Below are 19,442 nucleotides of genomic sequence, written 5' to 3' on the forward strand. Positions count from 1 at the left end.
TGACACTCTGTATTATTTGACTTTTTAAAACAGGGACTATATGTTAGGGAAAATTTTAATAATGTAACCATTTTATTTTTATTATATTGTAATAGTAAAATGATAGAGAAATATCAATAGACATTCACCTGTTACTTGCCCTTTGATACTGACTATGGCAAAGCTCTCAATTATTCATCGCCTGAGGCTTTGGGTGGCTAATACTTCCTCCTCCAACCCTGGCTCCTCCAGGCTGAGCGCCAACACTGTTCAAACAGCAAGGAAGCAAGCAAATGGCAATGACCCTGGGCCTTCTGACAATGACTCTGGGCTTCTTCATACTTCATGGACACCTGCCTATGGCACTGCAAGAGTTCCTTGATCTCCCTGGCCACTTGTCCCTATGTCTCCCCAGAGTCCTGGAGCCCCCTTCCACTGTCGAACTTGTCACTCTGTTGCTGTTGTTTAAATGATGGTCTCCCTGGATCCATGAAGGCAGAGGCTGTGTCTCACGCATTTCAAAGCCCTTAGCACTTGACCTAGGGCCTGGCACTTAGTGAGACTTCATGAATGTTTGAATGGATGAATGTGTGAATATCTGGAATCTCTCACCTATTCTTTTCCTCCATGCTAAGAAATTATCTCATTTGACCAGCTCAGACTCAGTCTCTACACAATTGGTTCTGAAAAGTTTTATTCTCAGGACTCCTTTGTAACTCTGAGTGTCTGCTTTGTAACTCTTAAAAATTTTGCAACTCCAACAATGTTTTGTTTTGTTTTTATGGTACCGGGGTTTGAACTCAGGGGCACTTGACTACTGAGCCACATCTCCAGCCCTAGTTTGTATTTTATTTAGGGACAGGACCTCACTGAGTTGCTTAGTGCCTCAAAATTGCTGAGACTGGCTTTGACCCACGATCCTCCTGTGTCAGCCTCCCAAGCTGCTGAGATTAAAGGCATGTGCCACCATACCTGGCTCCAACAATGTTTTTGATACTTGGTTTATAGCTATCCATATGACTTCATTAGAAATTAAACTGAAAGGGTAAAGTTTCTAAGCTGGAAAGCTTGAATGTAAAAGATTAGGTATTATTAAGTTCCTCTGTTACACCCAGATTCCTGAGATAGTTAAGACAACACCCTACTGGCCATTTAGCCTAGGGCCCTGTGCAGTTCGTCACAGAGCCCAAACCAATCAGTTTGAATGTATAACCCGCTTAGGAATGACCAATCACCCCCGCCCCACCTGTTCCCGCCAATGATTGTGCCAATCACGTTTCAGAGTTATTGTTCAATTTTCCCGCGCCTCATGATGATTTGTTCTGATGTATGCAAAGCTTCCCGCCCTCCCCAAAAAGTGTACTTAAGCTCTCCTTTAACCTTTGCTCGGGGCTCTGAGCCACTCTCCCTTCTTGAGTGGGCACAGAGTCCCAGCGCGCTGGAACGGATCCCTAATAAACTTTCCCCCCTGCGATTGCATGGAGTGAGTCTCTTGTGCGGTCTCTCTCTCCTAGCTCCGCCAGACCCCCCCTAACAAAACCTGGGGAATATTTTAAATATTTATTAATTTATTCATTCAAAAATAATGTTTACAGCTGGGCACGATGGAGCACATCTATAATACCAGTGGCTTAGGAGCAGTAAGATCTCGAGTTCAAAGCCAGCCTCAGCAACTTAGTGAAGCCCTAAGAAACTCAGAAAGACTTTTTCTAAATGAAATATGAAAAAGGGCTGGGGATGTGGCTCCATGGTTAAGTGCCCCTGGGGTCGATCTCTGGTACCAAAAAAAAAAAAAAAAAGATGTTAACAAACCCAATATATGTACATACAACTTTTTTTTTTTAAATGACTATTCTAAACAAAGCAAAAACAATTTTACTGAGAAATGAGGCAACATGTCACATGTTTACAAGTCTCCTTAATGTCTGCCTTTATAGATGACCTCTGGATTCTCCTGTCTGCTTCTACATTCAATCTGTTTCAATAGTTGCTTTGGTTGGTATAAAATAAATATGACCTTGAACAAATAATGTTACTGGGTAAGAAAAGACCTCACAACACCCCTGAAAGGGCACAGGAAGTCCCAGGGCTCCTCAAAGTTCATCTTGGACAACCATTGTCTGATGCCTTATTTCTGGTTCTGGAACCTCTGCCCAGTCCTGACCATCTGCCTCAACTTAAAAACCCCTGACTTCCTGCTGCCATCACCAATAAGATGAACAAATTGGTCTCATGTTCTTATAACCCCTTGCTTATGCACCTTACTTGCTGAGGGAAGAAAGACCATTTCTTCCTGATCTCCAAGCTCAGTTCATTTTTTGATAATACAAGATTCTACCAAATTCTGGACAGAATCTTGAAACCAATTGAAAGAGTGGACAAGGGGGAATTTCTTCAGAACCAGCAACGGGTAAAGAGCATCCACTATTAATTGATGGGCAGACACAAGTCACCAAAGAAAGAGTGTTTAGATTCAGTCTTGTCCTGCCTCAGGGCCTCTCCTATACAAGGCCAGTTCCAGGTGCACCTTTGAGATAACAATATGTCTCCAAGAACAAACAGTCCTTGTTTCTACACAAAGACCTTCAGTGTTTCCTCCCTCAACAAAAGGCCACAGCCATCCCTCCCTCCAAGAAGACAAAGGGCTGGGAGCCCTTTAGTCAATATCATGGAGATGGTGTGGGGGCAGGCAGGAGAGGCCGGAAGAGCCTTCATTTTCCAGCACTTTCCCTGCTGAGCCATAACTGGGACAGGATGGACTCCACCCTCAGGAACTGTTGTGAATGGCTGATCATTCCTGAACTATTTGTAATGACAACAATGACATTTTCCTAATCTTCAGAATGGAAATAATAACATCTCTCTCTTACAGGATTGCTGTCAGGGTGCAATGAGATCCTAGGTGTGAAAGCTCTTTGTGAGGTTTCAAGGGCTGCACAGCCGATATTGTTATTGTGAGAAGATTGATGGTTCCCCCACATGGCCTGCATAAAAGACAGCTCTGTTCAGCCAGATCAGACTCCACATAGCCTGGTTTCTAGGCCACCAAGTTCCTGGAATAAAGCATGGAGGGGAATATACGTGGTCAGTGCAGCTGTCTGCACTAGGTTAGTAGGCCCCATCCCAGGCCAGATTGCTGCCCACCTGTGTGCAACTGCACTGGCTTTTCTTTCAGCTTCAAGAACCAGGTGCTGGAAATGAGAGCCCTGGTTGGTTCCCTCTCAAGAGTCTAGTGGTCTTCTCTATGGTCCCCCCTTCTGTCCCTTGTCCCTTTTCAAGCATACCTTATACAGTTTACACAAAGTTAAGTATGCTTTATATATTAAGACACCAGAAAACTATCTTGCCTCACTATTATCAAAGAGAAGAAAATTAAGATGAATCATACCATTTTTGTATCTATTTAATACTAAAGATTATAAAGAAGAAAATCTAATTTTGATGAGGTTAAGACAAAATCAGTGTGATCTTACAGAATTAGTGACATAATAAATATGTATAATCTCTCACAGAAGCAAAATGACAGCACAAAGCAAGTACCATTGAGGTAATCCTTATCTTTGGCCTATTAATATCTCTGTTTGGAAATTCCCAAGGAAAGAATTCAACAAAAGGGAAAAGAAGCAACAGGCCAACACATATCTCCCCATAATAGGCACATATTGAAAAAAAATAAGTGTTTTAGTTAACTGTGTTATGACTGTCATCATTAAGATGAAAATATATAAACTTCTTAGAAAAACTACAGAATGTTTATGTTGTAATTATACATGAAAGTATACAACATAACACAACTGTGTAAAATACATAGTCATATGGGTAAAGACTGATAATGTGAACATATCTTTGATGTTACAGTAAATTATATATCCATATGTTCTTTAATGTTTTCTTTTCATCTTTTAAACACAGCAATAAAAGACAGAAATGTTGTCTGCTGATAGAATTCTCTCAAGATTCTGGTTCAGTTAGCGTTGGGTAGGGAGTTGTTCTTGCTAGCAAGATAGTCAGGGACACCACTATGGGGCAGAGTGGTGTCCCTGACTACAGAAGCAAAATTTTGCACAAAATGAAATGATTATCAGGGAAAAACCTAAATAAACCTTCCAGCTTTCCTTGTTCTTAGGTAACTTAAAAATCATTAATTTTGGAGGTCACACACTTGGGCAGTACAATATTATCTTCTTGCTAGCTTTGCTGTGGATAACACCTCTGGTGGGTAATTTATGCATGATAATGGTTACCTAGGTTACTTTTCTAGAACTTGAAGGGGACTTTTGCTGAGAACACAGACTTTTCACTTGGACTCGCAGATGTCTAATGGGTGACTAGAACAGGGAGAAGAATCTCATCATTTTTTGTTTTCATCCTACATCTGTCCTCTTTATTGCCTTAACTTTTAGGTCAATTTCTACTAACCTCTGCCTGTAGGCATGGTTTCTGATTGGAGCTAGTATGTGTTTTCTCCTACTCAAGACTTGTACAGCAGCCCAAGCACATAGTGTTTCACCCCTATCCTAAGGCACAGATAGAACCCCAAGGCCAAAATGATTGCTCAGGATGATGGTGCCAGCTGCAACAATAACTCAGCATTTTCAGGGACAAGTTGACCATGATCTTCTGCTATTCTGAGTCCTGGGCAAGAAAAATTATCTGTTGGAAGTGTGCCCCTGACCAGTGGAAGTTGCCAGACTTTAGTCCACCTGAGAAAATCAATAAAAGCTAACCTCTCCCTTTGTTTAGGGAGAAGCTTGGTCTTTCCATAACTGCTGTCTCCCTTCAGCTGAAGTCCCCATGAAGCCTTGCCTCTGTGTGCTCGCAATATTTGCTCAGTCTCATTTCTGTTATTTCTAAGCCAGAAGATCCCATCTCTGTTAACACTAGGATGTAGATGGGTATTAATAAAGTAACATGGAACACACATTTGCATGTTTGCCACTATAGCTGACCTTGGAAAGAGCCCAACTCCACAGAAGTTGGAAGTTGTCGGATATTTAAAAACATCAAATTATTTCTGTCTCCATCATCCTCCATTATTGCTTGGGTCCATGATGCTACAGTATAGATTAACAGTCTGCATAACAGGACTAATTTACAATGTGCAAGTTATACATCATGTTAAATTAGCCCAATTATTAGTACAATATTGATGGGCTATTCATTTAACCTTGCTCAGATCACACAGATGACATTTGGAAGTGCTAGGCCTTGAACCTAGACAGTCTGACTTCAGAGCTCTAGTGCTTAACCAGCATGCCATACTAAATCAACTAAGTTGACATAGTGCCCCTGATAAGAATGCCAATATGGGCTAAATAAAATACTTGTCCCACTCAACTTTTTCAGCTCCAAGGTCCAGCTTTTATCCTCCTCCAAGAATTAGGGGAGGATCATGTCACTCCAATGCTTTGAACCTTCAGTGGTTCCTTTGGTGGTTCTCAAGACACAGTCCAATTCCATGTCATGTCCAAAGAAGCCCTTGCTCACATTCCCTGCTTACACAGCAGTCGTATCCTCCTCACCTCTCTGCTCCAGCTACACTGCTGCATCTTCGCTAAACTGTGCTGTTTGTCCCCACTGGGCCTTGGCACATGCCATTCCCTATTCCTAGAATCTTTCTCTTTCTTCACCTTCTTTTCTTTTCTTTTTTTTTTTTTTGTTGCATTTTATTTTTTTTTTAAAGAGAGAGAGAGAGAGAATTTTTCTTTCAATATTTATTTTTTAGTTTTCGGTGGACACAACATCTTTGTTTGTATGTGGTGCTGAGAATCGAACCCGGGCCGCACGCATGCCAGGCGAGCGCGCTACCGCTTGAGCCACATCCCCAGCCCCACTTCTTCACCTTCTTTTCAAGAAGCTAAATCTTCTTCATATCTCTTAGTTCTCAGCTTGGATGTTCGCTTCCTCTGTGTACTCTCATGGATCCCCCAAATCTGGATCCACCAGAAGTAATGGCATCCCAGATCTCTGCTGTCAGATTGCCCAAGGAGTATTTTATCCAACAACAGGCATCAAATTGATCAGGTCTGGAGACAAGGCAGACAACCACCATGGTGAGCACACTGAAATGGGTTTTAAGATATGACAGGTATCACATAACTAAAATCAAGGATATTAGGTCAAAATAATGCTCACATAATGCTATTGGATCAAGTAGGTACAGATGAGGAATCAGACTCAGAGAAGCTTAGAAGCTTGCTCTAGTTACCACAACTGGTTAAGTGGTAGAGTCTGGTGTTTGAAGCCAAATCTGTGCAAAATCAGAGCTGAAGCCTTCGGTTCTGCATAATACCACCTCTAGATACTGCATTATGACATTGTAAGAAAACAGAAGTTTTTACAAATATATTTTTTTTTTTAGTTTTCGGTGGACACAATATCTTTATTTTTTTTATTTTTATGTGGTGCTGAGGATCGAACCCAGTGCCTCATGCATGCTAGGTGTGCACTCTACCACTGAGCCACATCACCAGCCCGAAAACAGAAGTTTTTTTTAATCTGGAGAAGAGATGACTAAGGAGAAATCTGGTCACAATGGTCATTCTAATACATTCTCTCACTGCAGAGAGTAGATGGAAAATATGGCTCCAAAAAAAGAAAGTTGTAAAAATGAAAAAAAGAACGCCTAAAGGGAAAGGCTCAAGTGCCAGTCATTTTTTTTTCCTTTAGTCCAATATCTGGCACTGACAACCGAGGAGACTCCATAAATGAAAGGAACTAGAGCTGCCCACAGCAGAATGGGTTCCCCATGAGTCTGTGAAATCCCCATTGACACTCACCAGGGTGGGGCCACTTGGACACTGACAGAAGGATAATAGGGAAGGGGATTCTGCCTATTCTGCACCCTTGAAACATATGACCTCCAAAGCCCCTGGCCACCCCAGGGTTCTGTAATTACTGAACTGAATCTGTGACTCAATTTTGGCAAGTCACAGACCATCTGGCACTCATGAGTGCATGAGCTTTCAGGAACTGGAGGTCAAAGGCAGATGGAATTCTGGGTGCCAGGACCACAGCTTCCCCACTTCAACTCCAGAGGAGTCAGAAATGGTTCAAAGTAACCCTGGGGAGCTAAGAAACTCCCAATCCTCTTCCAAAGCTAATGTGGAACTAGAGATGCCTCAGTCATCTGCAGAGAAAGGCTCTGCCCAAGGGTCATGGGATGTGAAGAAGAGAAATAAATGAGTCTCTGACATTCATGTGCTAAAAGTAGTCCAATGGCCCCACAATGTGAACCCTGGCCTGACCACAGTCCCCACACATAGCCTCCTCCAAGCTGTGCTGTGTGTAGGAGAGAAGCCCCCAGAGTGGCCCCCTCTGCCCAGCACAGTGAGTCTCCACAGCACAAAGCAGAAGCAAGTGCATCTATCCAGTCCCCAGGAACCCACACAGTGAGGATGATTCACAGCGATGGTGACATTTCCCATCAACACCTCTGTTATGAGACTTTCACATCTCACTTTCTTAAGATTTATGTACCTTCAAATTACAGAGCCAGCTGAGGATGAATCATCTAGTAAGGAGGCACCACAGCTGGGTTGCAGCATCAGTCACCACACACACACACACACACACACACACACACACACACACACCTACACAGGCAGTTCCAGGGAACGGGGCAAACCCCTCTTGCCATGCAAATTTTAAAGGAAGGAAGGAGCTGAATATAAAGCTTTTACCCTTATCCGTACAGCCTAGGAGCCTCTACGTGGCCCAGCTTCATTATCACCTACAGTCCTTTGACTCTATCTGCCAAAGGCTTCCCTACAATCTTTCCACTTGCTTCTCTGAGCTTAGAGACAAAACCTCCCCAGCTTGGGTACACAGCTAGAGCCTCATAGAAGCTGCCTGTGTGTGGTGGGCTCTCCCTTGATACCCTAACACATCCTTCATCCTCACCCTCTTCTCAGGGATCTGAACTCAAAGCCTCCACAATTGTCTTCTTCTTGCCCCTAAAGAGACATGGACCAAATGTAGCACTAACCACATGAAACCCACACATAGAAAGGAGTGATCCTGGGGCTGGGGCTGGGGCTCAGTGGTAGAGCACTTGCCTGGCCCGTGTAAGGCACTGGGTTCGATCCTCAGCACCACATAAAAATAAATAAATAAATAAATAAATAAAGGTATTGTGTCCATCTACAACTAAAAATTAAAAAAAAAAGAAAGAAAGAAAGGAGGGATCCTCTACTCTTCACAGAAGGGTGAAAAACTTCCACCTTCCAGCAGAAATTTGTGGCTGTTGAGTCAGTGTCAGGAAATTGAACTTAAAACCTGGATTATGGGCTGGGGCTGTAACTCAGGGGTAAAGCACTTTCCTAATACATGTAAGCCACTGGGTTCGATCCTCAGCACCATATAAAAAAATAGATAAATAAAATAAAGATATTATGCCCATCTACAAACAAACAAATAAATAAATCAAAGAAAAACATGATAAAACCTGGGTTTCTCTTGTTGTTCTGGGCAAAACCACTTCTGTGAGCAGCCTTTCTAACAAACTGCCTTCTTATATTGAACTCTGTGACAAGTTCTTTGTCAAAGAAATACCTTAGGCTGAAAAGGCAGTAAACAGGAGCTGAATGTTGATATACAGAGCTCCCAGGGTGCAGTCTGCTCACACAGGTGGACACTACCCCACAGGCATCACCCACACACATGTGCATGCAGATGTGGCACACACCGCTCACTGACATACATCCACAGAGGCAGATGCTAACTAGCAGAGGGACAAGGAAAGGGAATATGAGAGAAGCCACTCTTACCCAGCTTCTGACTGTCTTGCTGCAGAATCTGCGAGAAGATTTCTTTCTGGGGAAGGCAGGGGAGGTCAGAGCATAGAGGTGACTATCAATTTGGCCAGACTCTCTCTTTCTCTGCAAATCATAAGGGATGGGGAAGAAAAATTATAAGGAATAAGAAAAAAGTGGTTGTGAGGGAGCTGGGGTCAGGGGTTAGAAGAGAGGAGAGATGGGAAGGGGAAGGTCATGTGCAGGTAGAGCACAAGCAGGGCTGGGTTAAGAGGTGAATTCTCAGGGAGCAGGTGGTGGCTGGGGAGGCTGTTCTGAGTCCAAGTGGAAGAGGTGATGAAAGGGCAGTGGGAGGAGCTGAGGCTGCTGGAATCCATCGTAGCTTTGAGCTAATTTCCACTAAAAGCCCCTCAAAGGGCCAACATGGATAGAGTGGGAGCAAAGTCAGTGTTATGGTTTGGATCTGAGGTGTCCCCCAAAAGCTCCTGTGTTAACGCAGGAGTGTTCAGAGGTGAAATGACTGGGTTGTGAGAGCTGTGACCTAATCAGTCCATCCTACTTTGGAGGATTGGGTGGAGACTTAGGTAAGTGGAGCATGCCTGGAGGAGGTGGCTCTGGGGTGTGTCCTGGAAAGGTTCACTTTCCCTTCCCCTCCCTCTTTCTGCTTCTTGGCTGCCAGGAACAGAGACAACTTCCTCCACCAAAACCTTCTACCTTGACTTTCTGCTTCACAAACGCCAAAATAAACTTTTCCTCCCTTAGGTTGTTCTGGTCAGGAATTTTGTTCACAGTGACAAAAAGCTGCCTAACACAGCCAGGGACTGAGAGGTGAGAGGAGCCAATGGACTCCTTCATGGTCTCCCCTTGAGCTGTCCCTTAATTAGTGGAGAAGGGCACTCCCCTACTCACCCACACCCATAGCCAGGATAAGGTTAATGGCAGGAGGAGCCCCTGCAGTCAGATCTTAAGGGGCAGGGTCTCCATCCACATCAAAGTCTCTAGTATTTGAGTGTCCCCATAAGTGTTAAGCAAACTCAGGTTCTTAGATTCAGAGTTGTAGAAACAAACACTGGACCCAGAAAGAATTTAAGCGCAGGAAAGGCGTCATAAGGGACCTCTGCTCAAAGCCAGAAGGGAGTCACAGCACTGAGACAGAGGGGTGAGGCTGGCTCCAAGAAAGAACAAAGGGGAACAGGTTTTATGGCATCCCTGGGGTAGATAGAACCTTGGCCTCTTGATGTCATTATAGGTAGCGGTGGAACTTCCGTCACACCTGCACTCTTCTCCATCATGCTTCTTCATGTGACACATGTCTCATTATCAACTTAAGCCTCCACATCGGGATGAGCATCTTTCTATTCTAAAGATAAAGGTAATGTGGTTACCATGGTGACTATGCATGCATTTGCTCCTCTCTACCTTGAGTCGCCTGTTATCATCTGGTAGAGTCTCTGACATTACTGTTTTTAGAATAGTGCAGACCCTGCTTTGTGTGGCTTTAGCTGGGACTTCTATAGACCACACAGTGTCAGAAGCTGAGCTGAGTTCCCCAGCCTCCCCATCTCCTTGCATGTTATCTTATTCCCATAGCCTTGAAGACCGGTTCACCTTCACCTTTTAACTCCTAATTTTCTGGTATGGCTAAAAACTCCATAAGACCAAGAACTGGCTTGACTGTTTTATTTCCCTTGAAAGGTGTTTATGTCTTAGTCCTAAGAGGTTTTGCTTTATGTTGGTCTGGGTTGGGTTGGGGGGCATTCCCTGAGTCTACCATAAGGAGATCTTGATCCTAGACGAGGGATTAAGGACTGTGCTGAGCACCTTGAAAATTCAGTGTACCCCTTCTAGGTGTGCAACTTTTTAAATAGGATTGGAAAAGCAGATGTGCCCATGAACTGGACCATGAACCCCCCTACCTAAGTACCAAACACTGGAAAGGAGATAAATTTCCTGCTTAGATTGCAGCTGAGGGACTGTCAGGAACCTTCCTAGATGTGGTGGTGTGCATGTTCCATTGAACTAGTGAGACACACTCCAAAGTGCCTGGTTTTTTTTTTTGTTTTTGAGGGGGAGGGCAGGGGCGGAGGATCAGAAACTGTGCCAGTGCCAACAATATGTTAGATCAGCTTGGTGAGAAGAAAAGGGAACCTGTTTCCTCTCACCCACAAGCCTTTGGAACAATTGCACCAGGATTTCTGAATTGCAAACTGGATCTCAGGACAGAGGGGAGGAACAGGAAGCCAACAACATGACCCTAAGAAGAGGAAAAACAGGAGAAGATTTCTGGTTCCCTTTGGTAAATCTGAATTCTAGAGGACTTCTGTGACCAGAATGAATGGATTCAAAGAGGTTAATCATGTGACAAATCTTCCCATGGAGAGGTCAGAGAGTTCAAGGCTGGGTTGGACTGCTTTATTCATGCCACTTAGTTGGGATACATCCTGTGTTTTTCCCTGATCAGAGTTGCATACAACCCTTGTGTGTGGATTAGCCCATATGGCCCCAGGACACAGGTTATGCAACAAGCCTTGAGAAATCTCAGCAGATCCTCTACATTCTGATGATGTCTAAACTTAGCTCAAGAAGTTACAAGTGTGGTAATCAAGTGGAATCTCCTGATGATTTTCTGTCCGGTACTTCCCCACATCCTCTTGATTCTATAGTCACTTAACTTTTCCTAAAAGCTGTCAGGAGGAGCCGGAAGCTTGGGTTGCTTCTTGACCACATCAGCAAAATCTCAGAGGCTTGTATTTGAATTGAACTGTTGGGTTTAATTGTTGGTTCAGCAACTTACTAGTGACATAGTTCTGAACAAGATGCATTTGAGATTAGTTTACCTATCTGCAAAGTGTTAATAACAATGCTTGCCTTGATGACCTGAAAGACTATTAAGGGTTAAAATTAAATGTACAAGGCTTTATAAACTGTTCTTTAAAGCACAAGAAAAATATAAGTGTTTCCCAGAGCATCCATTCTTGGGCTGTCCACTCACATAGCATTTCATAGTAAGGTAGATACCTTCAGCCAGGACTTTATTGACATTGCATTGAGGGACACGCATCCAGAACTGTCTGCATCCACCCTACTGCATTCCCAGCAGTTGAAACCAGAAGAATTGAATGAAACCAATGGGGCTGGAAAGACTCTGAAATGAATCTTTGAATGAGATTCATGAAATGAGCACAACATTTGTGGCCCATCAGAATGAAAATCACCCTTTCAACAGGATGCCTGTTAGCCCACTTAATGAATTGTTCCCATTCCTTAGCCAAGATAAATTTTAGCCACGTGTTATCCTAGTACAGACACTGGGAGGAGGACCACTCCATTTCTGCTGCCTTTGTGCTCCCTTTTCACACCATAGCCATCCCAACCAGCTCCTTCAGGCCTACCAGCTCTACTAGACTCTGACAAGCAGCCCAGAGACAGAAGTCTCTAGGAGGGAAACTTATGACCCATCCTTCTATAAGTTCTTCAGAACCCCTGGGACAAGTTCCCTTCCATACTCTAGAAAAAAAGAAAACCTGGGGAGATGCATAGTCCAGCTTCTGCAGGAAACTTCAAAACACGTCCTGTATTCTAATAATCCTTCTTAACCCTTTTTACCCCTATAAACACTGACAACAGGACATACTACAGTGTTACTATGGCTCAGTCTGACAGAATGTTAATGGAAGACATGGGAAATCTCTTGTGTACAAGAAAGCACCCTGGGCACAAGCCTGAGTTTCATCAACATACCCCTAGTCATCTGTGCAGAAAGAAGACTAAAATCAGAACACCCAGGTTTGCAGCTCCAAACATGGCAGACCAAGGAGGAAGATAAGAGTTGGCTATATCCAAAACCAACTTTCTCACCTGTTTATATTCAACAGATACTAGGGCACTCACTTCTCCAGGGCCTCTATAAGCCTCTGCTGCCCAATACATCAAAATGAACTGGCAGTATCCACTGGAAGGTTGTGGTGTATAAAGTCCTGTGGCAGCTCCCCCTACCTCAGGAAGCCAAGAAAATAACATTTTGTTCAATTTCGTCTGTGATCCCATATAGACTGGAGGTGCCCCACCTCTCCTCAAAAATGACCTACATTCACATGGCTCCAGAGAAAAATGAATTAAAATAGCAGTGGTCATCTCTAGATGTTGTAATTGTAGGTGTTTTTTGTTCATTTTTCCTACAATAATCATGAGTACTGTTATAGTCAGAAAAACAATTATTTTGAAAAGCCAGTAGTCAGTAGCTCTGAGACCTGAGCAATTCCTAGCTGCTGGTCTTCACTGCACCAGCTTTCTACCTCCATCTTTGACATGGAAGCCACCCATGTGGCAGGTTTGCCAATTACCTCCTTGCACCAAGACACTGTACTGATGGCCACTTCCATGGAGATCCTAGTTGGGAGGAGTATGGGTGGAATGTGTGGCAAGTGTGAGAACAGCAACTTGAAGAACAGTGGTTAACAGCAGTTCAGAGCATGATTGGGCCAGGAAATGGGAGGGTCAGGAAGGGAATTTGGAAGGAAATGGCCATTGAGGTGGACTTTGAAGGACGGGTAATGTTTGAAGAAACAAAAATAAAGTGTAGTTGCCATTTGTTAACTCTCCAAAGGCCAGACATTTTACAGTGCATGAGATTAGTTAATTCTCACGGGATCTTCTGGGGTGGATTTTTATTACTGCTGCCATACAGGTGAAGAAACTGAGGATAAGAGAGACAACTTCTGGTGGAATCAGTCTTCAGAATTAAGATTGTCACAGTCAAGATACTGACTTCCTCTTTGTTTGCATCCAGGGAAAGTAACTCAAGCAAGGGCAGGCAGCAAGGAAGACAATAGACTTTTCCAGAAGGTCAGTTCTACCTTGGCTGAAGAATAGGAAGCAGTTCTCTTACAAAGGTTGGGAGCAAAGATGGAAGGCCTGAAATGCCAGTTATTTGACTCTATTATGCAACAGAAAGACAAAGATTATTTCTAAACAGAGTAATGGGATCAAAGTTATGATTTGTGAAAAATTGTCTGAAAACAGATAGGCTGTTTGGGGGGTAATAGAACTTAGATGTGTGAAATTATGGGGAGAAATTTGAGTATCAAGTTTGGAGGTCAACATTCCTCCAATGTCTGCTGTACACCGGGAAAGGAAAGGACCCCAAACACCAGATCAAATTCTCCATTCCTCCCCTTTCTGATTGAATCACACAGCACAGCAGAGGCCACAAAAATGCTTTACTTGCCTGGCCACTAGGTGGCAGAAGAAGCATCACCCCATCTCCCTCTGAATGGAGGGACTGCTCTTCTCTGAAGGAAAAGCAGACAAACCAGTTTGCAGGGCTGTGGACACAGAGGGTCCTATCTTGAGACCATTTCTCTTCCCAGGTCTTTCCTGTTACCCGTTTCCTCTGAGTAACACTTTAGGCTCATGTCTGCTCCTGCCAACAGGCTCTTACCCATAGGAACTGATCATTTCAGAGGCCTGGTAGAAATCCATGTGAAGCTGAGTCCTCTGAGAAGCAGACCTGAGAATGGACAAGTGGCATGGCTTTCAGTGAGGGAAACACCATGAGAGAACAGAGGGATGGGGCCCAGTTAGGCCAAGGGCTGTCAGCTATGATGTGCATCTGACCCCTAGAGAGCTAGACCGGTGAGGTGGAGAGTGGGGGCACCAGGGAGGAAAGATTGGGTGAATGACTGCAGTATAGCCCCAAAAAAGGGTTAGTAAGAACTTTAGGGAAACAAAATAGGCCACCAGAGAAGTCTTGTGTCTCCCAGGGTCAGGCTTGTCCAACTTCATTATTCTAGCTGATACTGGACGGGGAAAGGAGAAGCCATGGGCAGTTTGGACCCACAGCAGTTTGGACCCCTGTAGCCAGCAGTCTGTGAGGCCCATGGCCTCTGTGCCCTCCTTTGGAGCAGCCTCTGTCCTCAAGATTCTTTACTGAGAGCCATTTCTGCTCCAACCTTTGGGAGAGATAATTCACCCCTCACCGATTCCTCTCACACCCTTCTCCTTCCCAGTGACCTGTTCATAGTCTCCTCCCAGCCCTGAATGGGACTCTGTTCCTGCTGTCCTGAATGAATCCGGTTACATTCTCTCCCGAAACAAGTCCTAACCCTGCCTTGCCTCTGCCTTTGACTCCTTGATGCTTATCGTACTAAACCATGAAGGGGTAATGGGATTACCTGGCTGTTGGCTTCAGTCCCTATCCACAGGCCCAGGTACCAGCCTGCCCTTGCAAGAAGTAAATTGGTTGGCATCAGGCCCCATCCTTTTCCCGGGTTTCCTGTTTCTCAGGTGGCTCCCCCCTGGAACACCAGAGTAAGCAATGTGGGGATGGCCTCAACCAAGTCCCAGTTGTCATTGTTAGTCAAAATTTGACCAAGTAGCCCAGAGGCCCAGGTAGCACTGAAGCATCAAGAAGACATGGGCTCTTGTCTGTGGAAAGCAGAAATTTAGTGAAAAGAATATTAGAGGACAAGAATGTTGGGTACCTGGCATGTCCTGGGGACTGACAGGTCATGAGGCTCCTTTGGGCTTCTAGAGGCTCTTGAGGCTGCAAGATTTTAGATGGGACTGAGGGGCCTACTGTGAATGGGATTCTAGAGTTGGCTCCTCCCAGTCTTGCTGATTCTCAACTACAGGGAGAGGAATGCAGGTGGCTCTCTGGGTTGCTGCACTAAAGGAAGACAGGGGAAAATCAAGGATTCTCCAAGAACATGTCTGGGCCAGATAACATTGAAAATTCAGAGCAGGTAGAAGGAAATAACTTTGGGTTTTGAAAAGAAATCCAGTCAACCCCTCGTGGGGAGGTTGCAGAGAGAAGCTTGGAAATCCACTAGGATTATAGTCACTTACACCTTTGATGTCAAGGACAATGCCAAGGGCTTGCTTGGGACTTCCCCTTTTCCCTCTAGGATGGAGGGGAGAAGAGGAAGGTGCAGTGGGGCCGTGGAGCAGAAGGAAGACACTTCTAGCTGACTCTACCTTTCCCAGTTTCCAGGGTATCTGCAGCCTGGAATGGGGCCCTGGCAATGGGAGTGTGCTAGTGGACACAGGAGAAGCAGGGCACAGCAAGTGTGCTTCTGACTCTGCTTGGCATGTGGTTCTGTGATTGGAATGAGCTACTTGCCAGATAAAATATTCAGAGTCCTTGCACATACCTGGCAGATGTAAAGATCTGGCACATTCCTGCCACAGAATTTCCCACCCAGCAACTTTTTCTGAGCCTTGCAAAGTGGGAGTAACTTGTGGGTGAACGTTGCTAGATTGTAATTGCACCTAGCACAGTGCACATGAAGAGAAGCTTAAAGTACCGCCACAGCAATCACCCTCGACGTCATTCTCTTGCCTACCCAATTCTAGGGGCTCTTCTCTTCCTCTTCCCTGAACTCCTACCATTTGATATGGCGTGTTTACACTCTGTGCCCTTTGAGATGCTGGCCTGTGTGGTTTGCTATTGTGCTTTGTCCTCATTTCTCTTAGAAATTTGTGATCTCCCCAGGGTGGCAGCAGAGCTTTGACTTCATCCCCCAAACAGAGTGGAGCATTGACTTTTCAGCGGGCACAGGGTGGCACAGTCAACACCCAACCCCTCCCCCCGCCCCCGTGGATACCTTGGCACAGAGGGATGAGATGGGAGAGATACACACTCCTGGTTGGGAAACGCCCTGGGGAATCTTGGCTTAGGACAGTGCCAGCTGCCCTCTGGACCTTGCAGCCTCCTGTGACCAGCTCAGTGCTATCAGAGAAAAGCATGGATGACATCAGTGTGAGTGAGGTTACTGCAGAGCAAAGAGAAGACCAGGAGAGTAAAAAGGTTTCTAGAGCTCTCTTTGCACTCAGGCTGAGTTGACTGAGGAAAAGCACAGAAATCTCTAGCCCTGGCCTTGTCTTAAGACCTTTATTCCCAGCTCTCACCTGCCTGGTTATCATCCTCCATCACCACACTGCCCTGAGACATTAGCTGCCCAGTCACACTCATGCTCTGATTTGCAGAGCTGCAGGCCCCCCAGAGACAGGTAGTCTGGAAGAATTCTCTCTGCTTGTACAATAACCTGTGACTTCAGGCTGGGGTTGTGGCTCAGCGGTAGAATGCTCGCCTAGTACTCATGAGGCCCTGGGTTCGATCCTCAGAACCACATAAAAATAAATAAACAAAGTAAAGGTATTGTATATAACTAAAAAATAAACACTTAAAAATTAAAAAAAAAATAACCTGTGACTTCAAACCTGCCTTTGCGTGTGCACGTATACACGGAGACACACAGACACACACATACACACACAGGTTGTCTATTGGACAGGAAAAAAGGGGGAAAGGGCTTAAAAGGGAGGTCAGGGACAGCTCTCTCACAGTATAGAGGGACACATGTCTGGTAATCCCATAAACTGGGCTGGATGAGTACTCTGGCCTTTTCTCATCCAGGGCCACCCACCTGAGGACCTGAGGCACCATCTCTCAAGTCTGGGGTCTGGGAGGAGCCATATTTGAGGGTCCTCATCAGTAAAGTGTCATGTTAGAATCTCTTTCCCTCTTGTGGGCTCCTGAAGTGTCATCTGATCTTCACACCTAATGTCAATGGCCCCTGGGGATTTCTTACCAGCGTCTCTTCCCTGCTTCTCCCAGGCTGGTTTTGCCTGTGTCTTTCCTCTTGAGTCTACAATGCCCTGTGGTGAGGTCCCATCAGTATGTCATTAACTATGAGAACTGCCCAAGTGGAGCTCCTGGGACCTCAGTTCTTTCCCTGAGTCTGGGGCCTTGTGGATGGTTCATAAACATTCTCTGAATGAGTGAAGTATGTGTTCATAGCAGTGGGTCCTCATTGCCTGTTTTTCCCATTTCCTCCAGGCACAGTGTTGCCCAGATAGGCTGCAGAAGGGCAGGCCACCCTGGGTCCTGTCCTTGGGTGGGAGGAGGGCAAATCCATTTGCATCATCTCCCTGGTTGTCTGATGCCTGGGGTTCAGCTTGGATCACTAGACAGGGAGAAGTCCACATCCCAGGAGGGCTCTGCCCCTTTCTCTGTGCCCAGAGAACTGGCTGGGGCCAACACTGAGACAGGAGCACATGCTGGCTTTTATCCCTCCCTCCCCACATCGCCCTTTGCCATGGAAAGCCTGAGAGATCTAGACAATTTCTGCTGTTCTGACTTTCTGTCCCAATGCACAATGCCATGTGTAGTGAGGATGGATTGGATAGTGGGGCTGGTTGCATAACAAGCATCTCAGTGTGCTTGTTTACTTGAGCAAGTTGACAACCTCAGGATCCTCAGGGGCTGATGGAAAAGGTGAAGTGGCTAGAAGTATTTTTTGAGATATAATTTCTATATCATATAATTTGCCGGTTTATATCACACAATATAATGGCTTTTATCATATTCACAAGGTTAATTGCCACAATCAATTTTAAAACATTTTCATTACCCCCCAAAATGACCCTGCACTCTTTTTTTTTTTTTTTTTTTTAACTTTATTTTATTTATTTATTTTTATGTGGTGCTAAGGATCGAACCCAGGGCCTTGCACATGCTAGGCGAGCACTCTAACGCTGAGCCACAACCCCAGCCCCGACCCTGCACTCTTGAGCCATCTTCCGTCATCCTCCATCCAAGGCCTGGGAAAACATCAATCTGCTTTCTGTGTATAAATTTGCCTATTCAGGACATTTCTTTTTTTTTTTAATATTTACTTTTTAGTTATAGGCGGATGCAATATCTTTATTTTATTTTGATGTGTTGCTGAAAATGGAACCCAGTGCCTCACACATGGTAGGCGTGCACTCTACCTCTGAGCCACAACCCCAGCCCAATTCAGGACATTTCATATAAAGAAAATCATGCAACATGTGGTCCTTTGCAACTGGCTTTTTAAATTTAGCATTTTTTCTTCTTGTTGTTGTTTGTTTTTTGTTTTTTGCACCAGGGATTAAACCCAGGGGTGTTAACCACTGAGCTATATCTCAGCCCTTTTTATTTTTATTTGAGACAGGGTTTCACCAAGTTGCTTAGGTCCTCACTAAGTTGCGGAGGTTGGCTTTGAACTTCTGATCCTCCTGCCTCAGCCTACTGAGTTGCTAGGATGACAGGCATATGCGTGCACCACCACGCCCAGCTGGCATTCTATTTTTAAGATCAATTTATGTCACAGTATGTGCAAGTACTTCATTTTTTATTACCAAATAATCTTCCATTGTGTGACCATACCACTTCTTACTTACCAATTAATCAGTGGATGGAAATTTGCATTGTTCCTATTTGGGGCTGTTATGAATATTCATATACAAGTTGAATGTGTATATATAGGTGTGCATGCACATCTGTTTTAACCTCTCTTGTGCAGCTTGATGAAGGCCTAAGTGATACCAAGAGGGAAGTGAAAATTAAGGCTGAAGAGGACACTCCAAGTACAATCATGGCGCACTTTACATACCAAAATGAAAGACCCTGGATGTAAATGAAATAACAACAATTGTAATTTACTATGTATCCAAGACTATACTAATGAATTTAATATCTTGTTAAATATTTACAACACTCTCCCAACCCAAATACTAGTATACTTATTTTACAGATGAGGACATTGAAGCTCACAGAATAAAGGAAATTGCCCATAGTTACCAGGTATCTCAGTAAATTTCAGAACCAGGATCTCAGCTTAACATTTCTTTTTTCCCCCTTTATTCTTTCTATAATATTTTTTACATTGTTGAGATCACACAACT

This window comes from Urocitellus parryii, chromosome 5, assembly GCF_045843805.1.
Source record: "Urocitellus parryii isolate mUroPar1 chromosome 5, mUroPar1.hap1, whole genome shotgun sequence".
Classification (NCBI taxonomy): Eukaryota; Metazoa; Chordata; class Mammalia; order Rodentia; family Sciuridae; genus Urocitellus; species Urocitellus parryii.